The 21,904-nt window shown below is 39.0% G+C and overlaps 1 protein-coding gene across 2 annotated transcripts in view; it reads left to right on the forward strand.

The window, feature by feature from the left end:
• The first annotated feature begins 2,623 nt into the window (after positions 1-2,623).
• flrt1a (fibronectin leucine rich transmembrane protein 1a) overlaps positions 2,624-21,904 on the forward strand; it is a 56,160-nt gene continuing 36,879 nt past the window's right edge. For both annotated transcript variants that reach the window (XM_027132958.2, XM_027132957.2), the window contains exon 1: positions 2,624-2,991. The gene's annotated coding sequence lies outside the window, so the exon portion shown is untranslated. The remainder of the gene's footprint in view (positions 2,992-21,904) is intronic.

Genomic DNA, 21,904 nt, shown 5'->3' on the forward strand with positions numbered 1-21,904 from the left:
GGGTAAATACAGATTGTTTACATTAGGAAGGTTTAACAGACCTACCATAGGCTTGCAAATGACCTGTATTTTTATTCTCTTTTCTTTGACTTATATAGCATGTCTTTGTTGTGTATATATAGTTGTATATTATGTATATCGTATATTATGTTTAATCGTATATAAGAATATTATTGTATATTTCTTATTTTTTGCAAATACATTCAAAATGATAGACATATTGATTTTATACATACTGTACATGCATAAAGAAGCTGAACACAATTTCCTTATACAGTATATGCCTGATATAGCTTCTAAAGAGTATTTGTTGGTTTAATACTGTACATTAATGTACATTATTTAAAACTCCTGTCTAAACTGATAATTTATTTGAACAAATAAATTATCCAACCATTTTAATATTACTAAACAATTATAATAATGTAATTATTCACTCCCTGCCAAGCATCCACTAGACTAGGGATGTGGTAGCCTAGTGGTTAAGGTGTTCGGCTACCAATTGGAAGGTTGTGAGTTTGATTCCTACTGTACGTCCATCAAGCTGGCACTGCTGGGCCCCTGAGCAAGGCCCTTAACCCTCAATTTCTCAGTTGTATAAAAAATGTAAGTCGCTCTGGATAAGGGCGTCTGCTAAATGCTGTAAATGCACACTATCCTTTGCCCAGTTTAATTGTTTATGTGGCAACTGAAAAAAAAATGCAGGTATGGCTTATTGCAGAAAACTGCAGAAAAGACAAGCTTAAATTAAAGAAAAGAATATTGTGGGCATACTGGCATTTTTATTCTGATGGGGTTAAACAGGCTTTTTGTTTCTCAGCTATATGTGACCACTATTAAACCATATAAACATTCTGCTTAAGGCTCAAATATAATCCTTTTCTAATGGCTTACTTTGGCTAAGGATGTGTCTGTGTTTATTTGGTGTCATTACTCTGGCTGTACAGATGTGAGCCACATGATATGCTCTGGACTCCTGGTGGAAGTGTGGCTGAGATATGACACAGTACTGACCGCTCAGGTGTGGGCCAGATGAGATTAAAAACAAATTAAATTTGCTATCTAGGAAACATGTCTACCTGCAACAGTAGTTTAGTATCTGTTTAAAGGCAATCCCGCAAGCCTTGTCAGTGACGGACAAACTTTTGGTGCTGTTGACATGTTGGATTCTGTTGGACAAAATATTTGTTAAAAAATGCCAGTATAAATGGCAGCACAGTGGTAAGGCAAGGAGTTTTGCTCCCTCACAGCTCCTGGGGCTTTAATCCTGATCTTGGGTTATACTGAGTATTGCATCTTCTCCACATGCCCATGTGGGTTTGTCCAACTTGCCAAAGAGGGTGAACTGACTATGCTAAGACATGAATGTGTGTGCATGGTGCACGGTGAACTCGGGTGTAGTACTGCCTCGTCTCCAGCGCTCTAGTAACAGAATCCGCATCCGTTACAACCATAAGGAGGATAAAGTGGTAATTGAAGATGAATGAGATTGAGACTCTGATACTTACAGAAATCGGCATGTTTCCAAATTGCATATTAAAATGTGTTCATAGGGTAGCATGGTGGTGCAGTGAGTGGTGCTGCCCTTTCACAGCTACAGGCTTCCTGATTCAATCCCGAGTTTTGGATTACTGTCAATGCAGAGCTGCAATCCCAGTGTCCATGTGGGTTTCCTCTGGCTTTCCTCCCAATTCCAAAAACATGCAATTAGATAGATTGGCTACTTTAAGTTGCCCTGAGGAATGTGTGTGTGTGTGTGTGTGTGTGTGTGTGTGTGTGTGTGTGTGTGTGTGTGTGTGTACTGCATACTGCACTGTGATGGACTGGAATCCCATTCCAAACTTTCACCTATTATTCCTGGGATAGACTCTGGATCACTGTCACCCTGACCAGGATAAAGCAGTTACTAAAGATGAATGTATAAACGAATGGAAATGTATCATGAACTCTTTCGCTTTCTCTCTCTCTCTCTGTCTCATTCTTTCTCTCTGTCTCACTCTCTCTCTTTCTCTCCAATTTTCTCTCTATATCTCATTCTTTCTCTCTCTCTCCCATTCTCTGTCTCTGTCTGTCTGTCTGTCTGTCTGTCTCTCTCTCTCTCTCTGTGTGTGTGTGTGTGTGTGTGTGTGTGTGTGTGTGTGTGTGTGTGTGTGTGTGTGTGTCTCTGTCTCTCTCTGTTTAAAAGGTGGCTAAAGGTGAACATATTCAGTATTTTCCTTACATTTGATACCCACCAAAAAAAAACGCTCGCGAGTTTAACTCTAAACCCGACTGGTTTGGCGCGTGTTTTATTTCGCCTTCACGCGCTTTAATTTAGCTCAGAAGAATTACGGCGAGACGCTCGCGCGTGACATTATGCGCTCGAGCACACGAAGAAAAGCGGGAAAATAAGGCTGACAGGAAAAAACAAGGACTCTGAGAAAGAAGGAAGGAAGAAAAAGAAGCGTGAATGCGAGTCACGGTGTAATCACGGTGTTAATCACACACCTATTTTCTATTTTTAAAGGAGAAAGAGCCGGGGTGGTGAGGAGAGAGAGAGAGAGAGAGAGAGAGAGAGAGAGAGAGAGAGAGAGAGAGAGAGACAGACATACACACACACACACACACAGACAGACACACAGAGAGAGACACACAGAGAGAGAGACAGCGAGAGAGAGAAAGAGCGAGCGAGAGAGACAGAGAGAGAGACACAGAGAGAGGGAGAGAAAGAGAGAGAGGAGAGAGAGAGACACACACACACACAGATGGGCTGGAACATGATGTTAATGCTGATGACTGACTGACTCGCTACACTGGACGGGCGACTTAATTTTAAACAAGTGTCTGTTTTCGGTTTCCGGCTCGTTTTTTATCCCTAAATCGATGAACCCGAACACGGTGGAACTTACACTCGTTTTTCCGGGAAAAATACACAAATATTCCGCGTCTAACTGCTCGGTTTTCCCCTCGGACTGAGAAGCAAGAAGCTCATTTATTTAATTATTTGTAAAGGTAAGTCCGGTACACATTTATCCTCTGTGTTAATGAAGTTCATTCACATTCACACGCGTCGTGTTGCTTAGACCATCCTGAATTTAATGTATGTAGACATGTTGTATATCATTTAATATAATATAATATAATATAATATAATATAACACAAAACACCGGTTTCCTTTAATGCTTATTTTTCCAGCCCATCCCACAATGCAGAGTCTGGATTCAATATAAATGCGCATAAGTTAATGGCTGTGTGTGAACGCATTATTCCTGCTTTGTGTTAATGCGGTTTCCACTGCCAGCATCTGAGCAACGTTTTGCACTCATTAACACATTGAACGCTGCTTTTGCGTTAATATTGAACGCTGCTTTTGTGCTGCTTGAACGCGTGGCTGTGTCTTAAAGGCGTCACGGTATATCGATGACTACACGATATTGTCTCCTGGTATGAGCTTTAGAGTTGGTGCTTTGTTATTGATACTCAAAAGCACTGGGCTCGATTTCCGATCGTCGTGTACGGTACGTTCGGTAACGTTGCTGTGAAGCATCTGTAGTAGTTATGATCATCTCTTCACACAGGATATCGCCTAGATGGGTGAATCTGTAAGAAGGCATGACATGACAAATTCCACGCGTACACCTGACACGTACGTACACCTCACTGTAATAGAAACGGATCGTTTTGACCTTAAGTGCTTGTTGAAGCCACACAGGTTGTGCTTAATCATCAGACGGTCAACTGATCATAACATTATAGGCTAAACTAATACTAGGAAACACTCAAACCACAAGGACACGTCGCTTCGTTGACGAATCATTTTGAACGTCATCTGTATTTAATTGCTCAGCTCATTAAACTCAACCGACGCTTGCTTTCGTGTTGGAGACGTTCAGTGAGCGCTTCCTGGAGTGTCTGTACTGTATACTGAGGAAAATGAAAACAAGCTCCCACAGGATATTACACAATCATGTCACTTCGGATGGGATGTACCATATTTCCTGGGATTGTTTCTACTGGTCATTTTATAGAAGGTAAAATATAGTAATCTTTCCATTCTGTAAAAATCCCTGACATGTCATGTTTGGACAAGACTACTGTACAATCCCAGAGTTATTCCAGCAATAATTACATTTTCCCACCTCCCCAAGACCCCAAGACAAACCAGTCCAGGTCAAATTGGCCTAAAGGCTGAGTCGGATTTGTCTGTGTGGCCATGCTAGACATCAAGACCTACAACGTTTCTTAAGTGTTAAGTTCCTCATAAAACCCAAGCGACATGTTCGGTGTCACGCCATTGTTGTTCATCAATGAACCGAGGCCCGTTTGCCTCACCATTAAGCTCACAATTACAAATTTTGAACAGATAGTGACGATTTTGTCGAAGTAGAGAGCTTGCGAGTTATTTTTCTCTCAGAAGAATTTGCAAAAACAGCTAAAATATGAAATTACAAGTCACAGATAGACAATTACTTTTTAAATAACCCCATTTTTCTATGTACACTCAAGGGTTCCTCAAGGGTTCTTCTCATAATTACAGGTTCTTAAATAGGAAGTGGAAAAATGTCTACAGAGAGCTCTACATGACAAACTCGCAGGGTTCTAGACGAAATCTTTCGTTTTAGATGTGTACACTTTTTACGGTCATTAGTTACATAATCAATTTTAAACAAATTTTTTACTTTACTGTATCTTTTTTCACAGGCTTATAGATTTTACGTACGTTTGTGCCAATCTGCATCCGAAAGCTTTTTTTAGCTCCGCCTATCAGATCTCTGTATTCAGCCCCTTGAGACTTGGGTCTTATTAGTGTAACCAGTTACCTGTAAATATAGCATTAGAGTTATATTTATTTCTATTTTGAATCTAACATGAATTACTTTTGACATGAAAACGGCTGAATACGGAGTTAGCTTTTATTACAGGATTATTTGCATGAAATATTGACAAAATCTTATGTATACACACACACACACACACACTCACACACACACACTTTGTTTTATTTATGTATTCATTTTAGCTTATTTTCAGTGAAGCTGACAGGAATTCTGAAGGCTACGATGAATGTACACAATTTCACTGAAATAAAACATCGCCATATCGCAAGTGATGCACAAGTAAACTGTAATTTCTAGGGAATGATGACAACATGAGTGTTAACGGCATCAGCTGTAATAACAGGTTGAAAATTGTCATGTGGCTTGAGAGAGCAACGATATCTTTAACCTGTTTCATTTTACATGTTTTCTGCATGAAAGCATCTTTACCATCAATGCTAACAGATCTTGAAGCTAGCGTTTGAATGTTCAGGCAGAATTTAATTACGAATTTTTATTCAGAATACGTCTTTGAGAAGTCGCGCTGTAAGGGCATCTGCACCGGCTTCTGCTGGACATTAATTGTCCTGTTTATGGGAGTATTTATGAGGTATAGGTTGATGGTTTCAGTTTTCATAATGCCATGCTTTATATTACTCTCTCTCTCTCTCTCTCTCTCTCTCTCTCTCTCTCTCTCTCTCTCTCTCTCTCTCTCTCTCTCTCTCTCTCTCTCTCTCTCTCTCTGTCTCTCTGCTTGTAGTTAGTAGTTTCTTCTCTGATGGAACTCCAGCTTGTTGTTCTTTCCCTGTGTTTGTCCTTTATTTCTCCGTGTTCCTTTGCTTGTCTTCTTAGAAGACCACATCCTGCTTTTCACCTCCTGCTTCCCAGAGGCACGGTCTGAACACGTGTACCAGGAGTACATCATGAGTGTATCGTGAGGTCACTGCGAAGCGAAATAGTAGCCGCTGTCTTTATTCATTTATTGGATTTACTTTTAAATAAAGCACAGAGGCCGTGTCCAATGAATCTGAGCTAAATGATTACAGCCCTTATCTTTTGTCGTCAATATTAACGGCAAATAAAGAATGTTTAAATAGTCCATCAATGGCCTTCCCTAATTGAAGCTAAAGGAATGGCTAAAGATTTAGGCTTAATTAGCTCCTATCATAGCGCGTCTGTGAATGTTAAACACTGCTGTGAACCTATAGGACACGTCGTAGTCTCAGTATTTAGGTTCGATTCTCTTTCTCTGTCGTTCTTTATCTCTCCCCCTATCATTTGAGCAGCAAATGCATCGTCATTTCTCCGGCTGTTTGTCACTCTTTGTCAAGTTAATAACAGTGAAGCTTTATTGGGATATACAACGTAATGAAACGATCATGAGGAATTCAAATAAATGAAATGACAAAATAATAATACAGACTGAGAAAACAAGCTACTGGTATAACAATGAGATACACGACTGAGAAGCAGCTCATGGACACGCGGGCATTTTCTGAAATAATAGCAGAGAAATTAAACAGGGTAGGCGATGCATTTTTTATGCAGGAGATTTCAACGAGGAGTTAGAAAATCCTGGAAGTTTTTTAGTTTAGGTAAAAAAAAACCCTCTCCTGTGGGTTTAGATCGAGGACAGTAGGACAGGAAATAAATCTCACTCTCAATCTTGTAGATATGTCGGGTCTCCCCCACCTCCCTCTTTCGTCCAGCTGAACCCCCCCGCACACACACACACTCACACACACACATGAAAGCCAGCATCTCTGTCGTTTTTTCATTGCCAGTTTTTCCTGGGTGGCCATGTTGCTTGTATCATTAGGGAAAAACGACAGAGAGGAGCGAGGGTGTGTGTGTCCTCACATTCACACCCATCTTTTTTTCCTTTTCTGTGCACATCCTTCCTTTCCTACCTCTCTGTGACAGCCGGCAGCCAGTAGGGCACAGTGGCCATGCCAGCGCAGGAAAGACCCACGTCAGCGATTAAACACACACCCAAGATGTGTACACGCTGACCTGACACACACACACACACACACACACACACACACACACACACACACACACACACACACACACACACACACACACATCATCACATGTCTCATGCACGTGTCCATTAACGGGTAGAATTATAACGAAGGAAACGTGAGCTGGAGTCGCACTGACTTGTGATCAGACGGTATCATTAAGATTATTATGCGTTTATTATTTCTGCCGTGTGCTTTATTACATAGACATTACATTTGTACTCAATGGATATTTCAAAATTACAGTACTGTGTGAAGCAGTGCCAAGATCATGCAGAGGCTTGTAGACCAATTCTCTTTCTCTCTCTCTCTCTCCTCTCTCTCTCTCTCTCTCTCTCTCTCTCTCTCTCTCTTTTAGACACACACACACATCTCACACGTTCCCTTGGCAAATGGAGCATAGCGGATCATAGCAGCAGTGGGCAAAGCTTTGGCATATTGAGAAACCGGATTGTAACATTGGATTTGGATTTAGAACTGTGAAACGCTACAGATGTTGGAACTCAGAAAACCGTTAAGCATGCATGTACACACACACACACACACACACACACACACACACACACACACACACACACACACACACACACACATTCTAAACCACACCTAGTGGATAAGGACTACCTGCTGTTAGCTCTGTCACGATCATGTAGTTTGATGATTAATTGTCATACAAATAATTCCTTATTTGTCTCTTGTCCATTGTTCGGCTCTATTACAGTAAACACTGTATTGTAAATAAATAAAATCCTTTAATTAAAGTAAAAGCCAGGAATCAGAATCACAGTTGAAAGCAGAGGTCAGAGGTAATCAGAGGCATATCAGTAATCATAATACAGGGGTAACAGAGGGAAGGTTATATACATGGAATATAGACAACACAGGAAATGAGACCCAGAAACGAACTCATCTTTATAATGAGAAGGAAACGCAGCTGTATAAATAGACAAACTAATCAAAGGTGAGGCATAGAACATGTGAACAGTCATGTAGCACATTAATGACAGGAGTAGGGTGGATACAGGACACACACACACACACACACACACACACACACACACACACACACACACACACACACTGCAGGTAAAACCTACAACACACAATAATACAACTTAATGTTTTTTATACTTATATTTAATGCTGTTCTGTGTGTGTAAGAGAGTGTGTGTGTGTGTGTGTGTATGTGTGTGTGTGTGTGTGTGTGTGTGTGTGTGTGTGTGTGTGTGTGTGTGTGTGTGTGTGTGAGAGAGAGAGAGAGAGAGAGAGAGAGAGAGAGAGAGAGTGTGTTGGTTCCTGGGTTCTTTGTAGATTTGTTCCTTATATTTTTTTGCTTTATTTAAGGTACTTACATTTTTTAATTTTTTTTTCTTTCTTTGTCTCTCTCTATTCCTCTCTTTGTCTCTCTCTAGTTTCTCTCTCTTTCTTTCTCTTCCTATTTTTCTCTCTTATTCTTCTCTCTATTTAGTTCCTTTTCTTTTAACTTTCATTGATTCTTGATTTTTAATCCTTAATTTTCTTTCTTTCTTTCTTTCTTTCTTTCTTTCTTTCTTTCTTTCTTTCTTTCTTTCTTTCTTTCTTTCTTTCTTTCTTTCTTTCTTTCTTTTTTTCTTTCTTTCTTTCATTTCCTAATTTCATCAAAGTTCTGTCTTTTTCACTTCTTCATTCTGTTTCTCTAGCTCCCCATTTTCCCCCTTAGTTCTTTTATTTCTCTCTTGTCCAATTCCTTTTTCCTTTCTTTAATTTCCCCCTCATTTCCCCTGGCTATCTCAATTTTTTTTTTAAATTTTCCTTCCAAGCTAAACACATAGAACCCAACGAAACGCTTCAACATTCAAGTAAACATCTAATCCTGGAATGATGTGCAGAAACCATATTGAAGCAGATGTGATGAATAGTTCTTGTCACAGTGATCAAATCAATTTGCCCTCTTTGCAAATGTGCCTCAATTTGTTTTTATTAATTATCTGCCAGACTATAAATTCTCAATTTCAGACCTCAATACTATGCAGGAGACGTTATAGTAGAAATGATGGATGAAAACGATGAGAAGTAAACAAACTTCCAAAAAAAAAAGAAAAAACTTCGACCTTCTGGCAGTTTTTTAGTTTGTGAGAGTCAGTAATTCCTTCACCTTTTACCAGGAAAAACACAGTACAAGCTTATATCCCAAGCAGTCTGTGAAAAACGAGTAGGCATTCGGAGGCAGATAAATGATCGTTTTATTGCCCAGCCCACAGGGCAAGAGGATGTTCTAATGTGCTGCCCAGTCCTGTGTTTTTTTTGTTACTCAGACACCTAATTGCTCTGGCTAAAAAGTAATATAAAATAATATTAAGTGCATTAATACAGACTAAGGGATTTAAACAGGGATATGAATTTTCTCTGAAACCGAGCCAATGTGTTGTTTTTGAGGTTTGTGCCTTCGCAAAACAAAACAGCAAGGACGATTCCCATCATACATCAAAATGACGGTTTACGTTTTGAGTTTGACGAGCATCTTTATTTTCTCTCTTTCTGTTTAACCATGACGTGACTTTAGAGTTGGTTGTTTTAAGACAGTGTATTTTCTGAGGCTTATCTAAGGCCACATGTTGCGAGAACGTCTGTTTATCGGTAACTAAATTATTCATCGGCCGATAAAATCAAAAATTCTAATCATAATTAAATGAAATAAAATACACTAAAATTAGCACCAAGCTTGGAGATAATAAACAGTTAAATAAATGAAAATGAACATTTGTGTAAATAAATGACCCAAAAAAAATGAGCTGTTTATCAGACACAGGTGGTGGAAAAAGAAAAGATTCAGAAAAGATAAGAAGCAAGGACACGTCATTTTTTAATATTCTGTATAGCAGAGGTTTAATTATAATGGTGACCTTGTCCATGAAGAACGAGAGATAATGGTGTCCGGTAAAGTCCCAACTGTCCAGTAGGAAAGTGCAGAGAAACGTCATAGCGTGTGATAAGAAGTATGGACATTTTTTTAGTCGCGTGGATGTCATTTCTGATCAACTGTGCTTTTACCCTGCATCATCCAGTCTAAAGAATGCGGTCTTTTCTTCATTCTTTTTATCATGATAGATTGATCTAGTCGGGTCAGTGTGGTGATTGAGGACAGATAGATTATTTTTGAGAAACGTCGAGAATTTTCGTCTACTTTTTATATACCACGTTGTGCTAGCAGGAAGGACTGGGAGATTTATGCACTTAATGATGCTCGGTTACATAAAAGCAGGTTTCTTATTCTGGAAATCATGCCGTCTGTGCACGCTGATTTATCCGCCTCGTACAAGTTGTTCTAACGTCAGCCGGATCGTGCGTCGTGCGGCAAGTGGTGAAATCAGGAAATCATCAAGGTGTCATCAAGGCCATTGTGAGGTCTGGATGTAGACACCGAATTAAAATATTTACTAGTTTTAAAGGTCAGTAGATTTTTTTTCAATCTTTGTTGGTTGAAGCTATTTGTATGCTGGGCAACTGGAAATAAAAAAAAACTTAATACCCTGGACATGAAATCTGTTGCCCCAGACTCCTGATTTGTTACCCCAATGTAACTGTAACTAGCAAAATGAATTTGGTTGAATTAGATACAGTAAAACAAACTGAACTATTCCTGTCGTAGGTTTTTACATGCGCAGGCTTCTTGCTGAATTGTCAGCTGCGAGACCTATTTTTGTCAGATAAAGAAAACCCATATGAAACCACAGGGTTAGCCCTGAGCTAAGGCTTTAGTTCCTCATTTGCTTGCGCTGAGTCGGTCTTCAGGCACCAAATATTGCCCATTTGATGAATCTTCCCATTGCTTATTTCAGCATTGATGTGAATCATACACGAAATCTGTCATGCATTTTGATGCGAAATTGATTTTATAATCGTCCGTTGGCAGCCGGAAATAACGCAGCAGCCCAAGTCTGTAATGTCTGAAGTGCAAACGCTTCACTGTTTTAGAAGAGCTGGGACTCGAATGAAGAAACGTTTTTATAGACTCGATCTGGCACAAGGTTGTAATTCCTAATTCCTTATAATTGGTGTGCAAATGCTGAGAGAACCAATTTGTCGAAATTGTGTTGATTTTTTTTTTTCTCTGAAAAATATAAAAAAATAACAGAGAAAGATTTTTGAAATGCAAGTATGCATGACAGTAAAAAGCCAAAAGTTCCCTCGGGTCCACAGATATTGTTATATTTTATGATTTTTATAGTCTTTATACAAGAAATCTTTCATGAGCAACACTAAAACCAAACGTTGAAGCCCATGTGGTCCTTACACAAACATCTATTAAAATCTGCAGTGGTCCAGAGCTGTTGTAACACACCGTCTCCATTCGTCAGGCTGGTCACAGGGGAAGTAAAATGCAAATTAGATAAAACAATGATCTGCATGTCAAATATGTAAAAAAACAAAAAAAAAAAAAACAAACTTGAAGCAAGCCTCTAAGGGACTAAGGCGTTTTTAAATGAGACCAGGAAATGAGCTCGGGAAGAAAAAAAAAAGAAAAGAAAAAAAAAAAAAGCAAACTAATAACATTTAATTAAAACCATCATAGGATGTCGTTTAAAATGGTGCAATTTCAAGCAATAAAAGAAGGTCTTATAAAGCACGATGTCTACTGACAGCCAGTACTGCAAAATAACTTATTATTAAACTTTCCTGAAAAATATCCTGTATGTAATTAGTTTAATAAAAGGGGAATTTAATATGCATGGATTTAAAAAACAAACAACCAAACAAACAAAACACCAAAAGTATATCAGGGACACACAAATAAGACAAGAAGCTTAACTATCCTCTTTAAATGTGTGCGACAATTCTATATGTAGTTTTGTTGTATTGAACAATATCTCCTTCTCTGACTCCTAATAATTTGTTTCTATAGTAGTTGCATAAATTGTTCGGCTTTCTAATATCGGTGGGGAAAAGAAATGATTAGATCATGTCACAGACGTAAAGTCCTGAGGCATAACGTCAGATGTGCTTCATCGTCTCTGTGTTTGTTTTGTTTGACTAATTTCATTTAATATCACTGTGTGTGAGGAAGAGAGAAAAAAGCTTCAGGCTAGATTCTGGCTTTGCTGCTATGCAAAATATTATGGACATACATGTTAATACACACACACACACACACAGACACACACACACACACACACACACACACACACACACACATACACACAAAATTCATAACATACCATTTTTTCATATATTGTACTCGGCCTCTTCAAAGCTGCATAAACTCCTAATGTCACTCTAAACAACAGAACATATTTTTATGATTTTATGGATATTCTGTCACTTACCCCACACAGAGACACTCCCATTTACCCCACTCAAATACACGCCCATTTACCCCACTCAAAAGGCACGTTCATTTACCCCATTCAGAGACACTCCCATTTACCCCACTCAAATACACGCCCATTTACCCCACTCAAAGGCACGGTCATTTACCCCATTTAGAGACACTCCCATTTACTCCACTCAGAGACAGGACCATTTACCCCATTCAAAAGCACACTCATTTACCCCCTCAAAGCCACGCCTATTTACCAAACTCAAAGCCACGCAAATTTACCCCACTCAGAGACACGCCTATTCACCCCACACAGAGACACTCCCATTTACCCCACTCAAAGGCACGCTCGTTTACCCCACTCAGAGACACACCCATTTACCCCACTCAGAGACACGCCCATTTACCCAACTCAAAGGCACGCCTATTTACCCCACTCAAAGCCACACAAATTTACCCCACTCAGAGACATGCCCATTTACACCACTCAAAGGCACACCTATTTACCCCAACTCAAAGCCACGCAAATTTACCCCACTCAGAGACACGCACATTTACCACATTTAGAGACACACCCATTTACCCCACTCAAAGGCACACAAATTTACCCCACTCAAAGCCACGCAAATTTACCCCACTCAGAGACATTCCCATTTACCCCACTCAAAGACACGCCTATTTACCCCCACTCAAATACACACCCATTTACCCCACTGAACAACACCCACTATTTCACGGTCTACAGAATACTACTCTTTACAAACACTTTACAAACAGAATGACAGACTATGCGTCATTTTACATTTACAGCATTTTAGCATTTTATGTGTCATGGATGAAGGAAGTTTCCATAATTTCCAGATTGCAGGCTGCATAAAATGTAGATCTCATTTCAGTGACGACAGCTTTAGCAATTCATGGCAGGAGATGAAGGGCTTCAGTAAATCTTTAATTCTCAAGTCGTATGCAATTGAGAGCAACTAAAGAGCAGCGTAGCAAAGCTAAAACGTTATCTCTATAATTAACATCTATTATAATACATACCTGATGGCCAAGATTTATGCTCCAGCCTTTAGATGTATTGCTTTATTTCTGCATGTCTAACCTTTGCTACACTAAACAATTACGTTGGGAGCCAATCACAAGAATACGCTCTCTCACGTCTGTATTCTTGTCTGGTGTAATAGAATGAAATGCAACCTACCGAGAAGTTAACTGAACACGTCCTGCAAGTACGCTTCTGGAGACTTCTACAACCGGTGCCAAGCTGCTCTGGTGGCTCGTGGCGGCCTTGCTAACGTCTTACTAAGTCGATCGATTACCTGTCTTCTTCCAGTGTACCAAAGCAAAATTGTGTATGTGTTCGGTTTGGAAATATAATAGATACGTCTCTCTTGATAAGCATAAACACTGTATTGTGAATGTGTGAGCGAGCTTTGAACTGCTCAGGATAAAGCAGTGACTGAAGATAAATCTTATATACATTGTAGAATTCCATGCCCAAGCCACCCACCCACACACACACACACACACACACACACACACCTTATGACTGCGTTTAATTCTTGATTTCAGTGCAGATGCAGCAATCATCCTACAGTCCGCATTATAACGCATAACAAACTCACACGCACTCAGATTAAAGCACAAGAACGTGGGAAAAAGAAGATAAAACCCAAACTGACAAAAGCCGACGGATTTCGAGGGTGCTAGTAGAAGCTTTACCGTGATCCGAGAACAGTTTGTTGCACGTCTGCGATTTGGCCCTAGCTAAGCAAACCTGTGGGAAAAGTACAAGGACAAGTGAGGACAAAAGAATGCAACAAAAACCAAGCACTGCACCGAGCAGGGTTTTTTTTTGCTGTAGACTGCGTGCTCGAGTTGTGACATCCCTCTAAACCTGCTCTGCTTATCAGACCACTATCACTGCCACTGCTATTTTTAGTCATCAGCACTAATTAATGATAAACAATCTTGATTGGATTAGCATACGCCAGGGTATCAGGGCTCCACTTGAGGCAGTGACAGGTTTCATATTAACAAAATGTATACACACACACTCACACACACACAGTGCCACATAATCACTCAACCTGCCAAGATAGCCACAGGGTTAGTTTATGAATGAGAGAACATTTTCTCCTAAATGAATTTAAAATCAAGACAATCAGGATATCTCTTATTTCCTACAAACATCATGCCATGGCAGGTTTTTATTGCTTGTGATACAGCATGTGTGGTGGAAGAGATAACTGTATTACCCACTCTACGTTTAATAGATATTATATACAGTACTGTATATATAGGATGCAAGGATGCAATCTATTTTAAATGGAAATTCACCTGGTTACGCTTTAGTACTTTCATGGTATGATAACCAATTTATCAAAATTAGCACTACATCCAAGCAAGCAAGTGTTGGGAAAGGACTGCAAGGAATATGCAAGAAAATAAAAAATATATATATATTTTCAATAATTCATTATTACAACAATGAATAACTTCATTTCTTTTCTACTATGTACTCAACAGTTACTTTTATATATACTTATAAAATATATATATTATATGTTTTTATTAATTAAAAAAATCAATTATTTGAAAATTATTATTTTTTTAATTCTTAACATTAAATTCAAATATTAAAATAAAAATTCAAAATTTTACATTTAAAAATAAATATTATTTTTGTTAATTTATTCTTATGTTAAGGTCTGTAGAACATACAGTATATAGTTACATAACAATATGTTACAGTATGTATAAGGGCCATAAGCAGTCGTTCCAGCAACATCCCCCTCTTCTTTCTCTCTCTCTCTCTCTCTCTCTCTCTCTTTCTTTCTCTCTCTCTCTCTCTCTCTCTCTCTATCTCTCTCTCTCTCTCTCTTATGCTCTCTTTCTCCCTCTCTCTCTCTCTCTCTCTCTCTATGCTCTCTTTCTTTCTCTCTGTCTCTCTCTCTCTCTCTCTCTCTCTCTCTCTCTCTCTCTCACACACACACACACACATATAAAGTTAATAAGACAAAAAACCCTTTGAAACTGTCCAAGAAACTGTAAATCCTGAAGACCTACCTGCTTTCTGACCATCACAAAAAATACAAAACTCAAACATCTCCACAATTGTATGTGAAAGTTGTTTCAATAGTGATGATAATTTATTAACATGAAAACATTAATATAAAGCTTGCAGCTGAAGCTGTTGTTATATAAAATAAATCAATTCTGACCAATCAGAATCAAGTATTCAAAATGGTTGTGGTCTCATAATATGGTTAATATAGTAACAACCTCAGCAGATATTTACTGTACATGATCTCAAACTAAAGTTCTTTGTAATTCTTCCCTCATCATGACGTCTGTCAGTCGTGTCAAAGCTCTCGTCCTCACCCCAACAACCCACACAGACATTTGAAGATATAAATCTCTCTATATATAACCACTATCCTATAACCACTATATGGATGGTAAAAAGGTTTAAGTCTATAATTGAAGGTCTAATTCCCATCTGAGATGTTTGTAAGTGTATAGTAAAGTATTAGGTTTGCATGACCTTAAAAAAAGACAGCTAGTAAACTACTTGTGGGGTGAAAATAATAGCCTCGATTATGCACTGGAAATTTGCAGCCAACTGTTATTTAAGGAACTTTAATGGTATGGAAATTTAATGGATTTAATGGAAATGTGTTTTAATCCTTCAAGGGTCGATGGGCAAATCTCACGGCGTGGCACAACAACAAGCCTAATGTTTATATTACACATCGGTGGATCATTTCAAATACACCTCAGCTCACGACCGCAGCAGAACGTCTTTCGGTGTGATTTTGCTTAAAAATCTTAAATGCTACGTATCTGTCTTGTTCTTGAAGCTGAAATCAATAAATGATTCAATCAATCATGCACACCAATCAATCTGGTTTTATCGAATGAAGCACATTAAGAAGCACACACACTGCCATGGAGGCTCGACGTAATGCGATAAGGTACAAGGGCTGGACATAATGGGATTACATTAGCAGATCGCAGTGACAACAACAGAGAGAGAGAGAGAGAGAGAGAGAGAGAGAGAGATGAACTAAGAGAGAGAGAGAGAGAGAAGTGAACTAAAAGAGAGAGAGATTAACTAAAAGAATGAGTGTGTGAGAGAGAGAGAGAGAGAGAGAGAGAGAGAGAAGTGGCAAAGGAAATTAAACTTAGGACAGCGTCTGTAGCCGTGGAGTCTGGATCAGATGCAGGTGAGGTATACTGTACAGAAGTGAGAGGTAGGACTTGCACACGTGCACACACACACACACACACACACACACACACACACACACACACACACACACACACACAGACACACACACACAGCCATGAGCAGAGGGGGTCTGTGATTTATGTGAAATGATCATTGAGTCAGGGTTTTACTCTAGAGAGTTACATGTACACACACACACACACACACACACACGGGGAGAGAGAGAGAGAGAGAGAGAGAGAGAACACAATGTGATGTACCTTAGGTCTAATGTCACAGTAAAAGTGAAATAGCAAATCTTGCACATTGGGGAATTATAAAAATATAGCTTGTTATCTCAAACAGCTTGCAGTAGCACCTTTTAATATTTCTTTCCACCTATTTTTTATATTTATTTTGTTATTATAAGTGAGTAGGTGCACAAGGAACGGACCTGAATAATAAATTGGAGTGTTATTATGTGAAGTAGACAATAACTTATAATATACCTTATAATAAGAAGCCGTCTATGGTCACAGCACCAAAATGAACTTATTAAACAAAATAATATACTTTCTATCATCAACACAGACAAAATGAAAGCATTGATGGTGAACAGCGATTAAGTAAAAATAATGTAAAGTGATGAAAGTGCACGGAACAATGCTGATCAGTGATTGGATGTTGGGGACAATGCTGATCAATGATTGGATGTTGGGGACAATGCTGATCAGTGATTGGACATTGGGGACAATGCTGATCAGTGATTGGACGTTGGGAACAATGCCGATCAGTGATTGGACGTTGGGGACAATGCTGATCAGTGATTGGATGTTGAGGACAATGCTGATCAGTGATTGGACGTTGGGGACAATGCTGATCAGTGATTGGATGTTGGGGACAATGCTGATCAGTGATTGGATGTTGGGGACAATGCTGATCAATGATTGGATGTTGGGAACAATGCTGATCAGTGATTGGATGTTGGGGACAATGCTGATCAATGATTAGATGTTGAGGACAATGCTGATCAGTGATTGGACGTTGGGGACAATGCTGATCAGTGATTGGATGTTGGGGACAATGCTGATCAATGATTGGATGTTGAGGACAATGCTGATCAGTGATTGGATGTTGGGGACAATGCTGATCAGTGGTTGGACGTTGGGGTTGAGGTGTTAGGAACATCACCTCATCAGCAAACGTGCAACTGAATCCAAATCCTTGCTGCTTTGCTGCAAATATTTTTCTATTTTTCGAACTACACGTTTGATTTCACTAAATTATTTTGACTGAAGTTGAGTATTATGTCATTTTAACACAGAGGTTGAATGCTTGAAGCTGATTGGTCAGAACGTGTGCATTATTTTTGTATAAAAGCTCAGGTAGTTCCAGCTGTAAAATGAACATTACGCACTCATTTATAATGCTGAGTAACGGCTCATATACAGGGATTCAGACGACGGGCACTACATATAATCCACAACTATTAAAAACAGACTTATAAACAAGTTGCTGTTAAACAGAATAATTTTTATCATTTTTTGAGGCGACGTATTTGTTTGGAGACAAATCCTATTTATGGGGGAATTCTTGGTTGTAAGAACTGTCTTGATAATGCTTTCTGTTTCCGCCATATTGTCAGTAAAATTACAGGCGTTGCATGTGTATATATGTGTATGTGTGAGGGAGGGATGGAGGGAGGGAGGGAGGGAGGGATGGTGAGAGAGAGAGAGGCTAGTGAGAGAATTGGTTACCGCAGCTATAACATAAGTGAGAACAGGAACTAACCTGTCTGTCAGATGCTCCACAACATTACATCTAACTATGAACCATTCAAATGTACAACACGTCATTCATAAATAAATTAAACATTGTAATCTTTGGAAAATCAGTAAGCAGTATAAGCAAAATAACACTCCAGACTGTGCTGTTATACAAAAACTATGCACGTCGGGGGGGCGACGGCAGACAAGGCGGAACCCATTACCCCCAAAAAGCATTATTTTTGTACAACAGCACAGTCTGGAGTGTTATTTTGCTTATACCCCAACAATTTGCTAACAATTACAGTCTTTAATTTATTAATAAACGATGATTTAATGGCTTTTAGTTACACCGTGTGTTAAACAGCATATCCTGTGTGTTATTCCTTACCAAAAATCTGATATTTATACAATCACCAGTTGATTCTGACAGGAAAAAAACAACAACAGAACTTAAGCAACATCACACGTCCTGGATAAAAGCATGACTATAATGATTTCTCCAGCAAAATATCGGTTTTATTTCAATTCCATCAAGTAGGAAAAACTATGCCACGTCACATCGCTTCACCGTTAGACTAGTCAGTCGTCAACTTTAAATTACTTTTGAGTATCTTCAGATTTCTCTTCAGAGTTCCCTGGAGCTCAGTACAGATTGTACACATGCCTATTTTTAGCTTAAGAACAGATGACTCGGAATAAATATCTAAATAACAACAAATTCTAAAAATAATATCGCACCTATTAGCTGTAAACAGAGGAAGATATTCACAAAGAGACGAATATTTTCAGGACGTTGAAGAATAATAGCTGGAAGTGCGAAACGTCGAGACGAGGCTCTGAGCAGTCGATGAAAGAAACCTACTGTGCACTTTATAGGGATTCCTTTAAAGCACACCGAGTGTTAGGAATTTTTAAACCTCTTGATTCTGGTATTTATAAACTGAGGTCAGGTATTAAATACATGAGTTTGGGTGTATGAATGAAATTGGAATTGGAAAGCACTTGTTGTTAGCTCATGTCTCCTCCTCTGTAGCCAGTACAAACAAGATAATAACAGTAATAACAACGTAGATGGCAAACTGCCTCCACTGGCGCAAGATGTGATGGGAATGGTAACATCATCGAGTACAAATATAGCTACTGTTTCTATTTTCGCAAGTAATTCATTTGTTTAAAATAAGTAAACAAAGCTTTTTAATCATTGTTTTGCTTAGGACACTTAGAAACTAAGCAGGAGCCGTATCGTTAATGCTACTGCTAGGGGGAATGGGGGAAAAAATGAAATGCTTATATAAGTGTGTCCTATACATGGTGAAGGATTTAGACTTTTCCTTTCCACCAACGACTGAGCGAAACCGATTTTGGTTCCAGAATGAAAACGCTGCAGATCAGGAACCGAAGACCGTCGGTGCCGGTAACTTCAGAGTCTCATCATTTCGTCACCATGGCAACATTTCTTGCAATTATTTTTTTTAACCAACATTAAATTAGACATGAACATTAGAGAGGGTTGAAGATTGTTATCAGTATTAGAAAATAAGCTAGATTAAATATTGTCACTTTTTATCTGTTGGCCGAGATGAAATCGATCATAAAATTTAGCAGGAGCCACATAGTTAATGCTACAGCACGGAGAAATGGTAAAAAAAAAAAGAGGAATTGCTTATATGTATTGTCTGTCCTGTAGATGGTGAAGGATTTTTGGTTATGGAAATTAATATCAATGGGAAATAGGCAGTGGGAAACTGATATATAATTATGTAATGATACATAGCGCAAGTGTTCACTTCTCAGAACTAGCGGCTAAGTCAAAAGGCTTTTGGAGACAAACAAGGCATAATAATCAAAACATGATAATGACAACTGACACAATTTTACTCAATCTGTACTCGCCATTTCTTTCTCACTGGGTTTAAAAGCATTCTCTGGTTCATTTTTGAAATGGCAATGATGACAAATTCAATATTCAGTGTAATTTTTCCCTCACGTTGCTTTAACAACTTCCCACAAACGGCATCTATTTAATGTGGAATTCAATTTTGTTAAGTGTAAAAGACAAAGGATTTTTTTTTTTTTTTTTTTTTAAATAAATCAATGTTTATAAGTCAAAGGCTGCCATATGGAGATGGACACAGGCCAGTTGCTCCCGCTGTTCTGGGATAAAAAGAGCAAATTGGTTCCGATCTATCCAGATGTTGTTTAGATGCTGGGGGGAAAGTTATAGGCACATTATGCAGACGTTGCACAAGATGGTTAGGGAGTGTTATTGGACACTTTGGGGGTGAATGATGCAGGGGGACTGGGGGAATTTGCTGTGGATGTTGTGAGGTGACATTGAAGTGGAAGTTTTTTTGGGTTATTTTGGTGAGGTGTTCCAGGCATGATGAAGAAATATTAGGAACGTTTCCAGGATGTCAAAAGAATCTTTTTATTCATTTATTTTTTTTTATTTTTTATTTTTGGTGTAATAAGAGCGAGTGGGAATGTTTTCCATGTTGGAGAATATTGTGATGTTGGAAATTGTGGCAGTATTGTTTAGGGCATCAAAGGGACGTTGCTAAGAAGATCGTGGGATGTTGATAGGGTTGCTGTAGGAATGGTGTCGGGAACAACTCTGGAAAAGTCTGGGAAACCAGTGGAATGTTGCCGTGGACTTGCGGAAATGCTGAGCGGAGTTAAGATAGATGTCGGTGGATATTATAGTAAAGGATTAAACAGCGGCGATGTTGGATGGACTGTGATAGACTGATGGTAAGTAATGCTATGGGCAATGGAGGTGCTTTGAGTATATTGTCCATGGTTGTTGCAGGAATGTTACTGGGGACCTTTGGAGATATTAAACGTTGTTTGGGGTATTCTTTACGGTAGTTATGGTAATAGAATGTTGTAGGATAGCGTGTGGTGTTAGGGCGCTGTTGTTGGGGACTAATCTTGGAGAATATTATCACGGACAATGTTAGATAAGGTTGCTTTTTTGGGGCGGGATCTTTAATGAATGTTGTTTGAGATACAGCATTTGGGTTTGAATTGAGGGCTATTGGGGGTATAGAGGTAGTTTTATTGGAGAAACATGCATGTGCATTGGGGCAATGTTGTTGGAGATGCTTGGAGAAGGCTGTCATGGGACAACCCATGCTGTGAATACAGAGGGGAGAAACGCAGAGATGCAAGAGAGGTAAGCCTGTGAACTAGAGCATTTCTAGGTTTATATAGGGCTGAACAGTGGCTCAAGTGATTCAAAGCCTGTGGGATGTGTCAACATGCATGCACATTAAAATCATTAGACTCTATTTATTATTCACTCCAACACACGCTCACACACCCACACACACAGGGTCAGCAATATCCCCTATTCATCTCCTGTGCCTGTGAACAGAACTGACTTTAAGAGGTTGATCTGAGAGGATCACACACACACACACACACACACACACACACTTACACACAGTGAGAGAACAGAGAGTAATATAACTCCAAGCATCAAAATTAATTTAAACGGTGTGGCTAGTGGATTATTTTTGTCTCTATTTTCACCGAGTTCAGAGTAAGAGCAAACCTGGAACTGTTCCACACTTTTCCTTTCCACCAACGACTGAGCGAAACCAATTTTTGGTTCCAGAATGAAAACGCTGCAGATCAGGAACCGAAGACCGTCGGTGCCGGTAACTTCGGAGTCTCATCGTTTCGTCACCATGGCAACATTTCTTGCAATTATTTTTTTTAACCAACATTAAATTAGCCATGAACATCGGAGAGGGTTGAAGATTGTTATCAGTATTAGAAAATAACCTAGATTAAA

The sequence above is a fragment of the Tachysurus fulvidraco genome, chromosome 26 (assembly GCF_022655615.1).
Source record: "Tachysurus fulvidraco isolate hzauxx_2018 chromosome 26, HZAU_PFXX_2.0, whole genome shotgun sequence".
Lineage (NCBI taxonomy): Eukaryota > Metazoa > Chordata > Actinopteri > Siluriformes > Bagridae > Tachysurus > Tachysurus fulvidraco.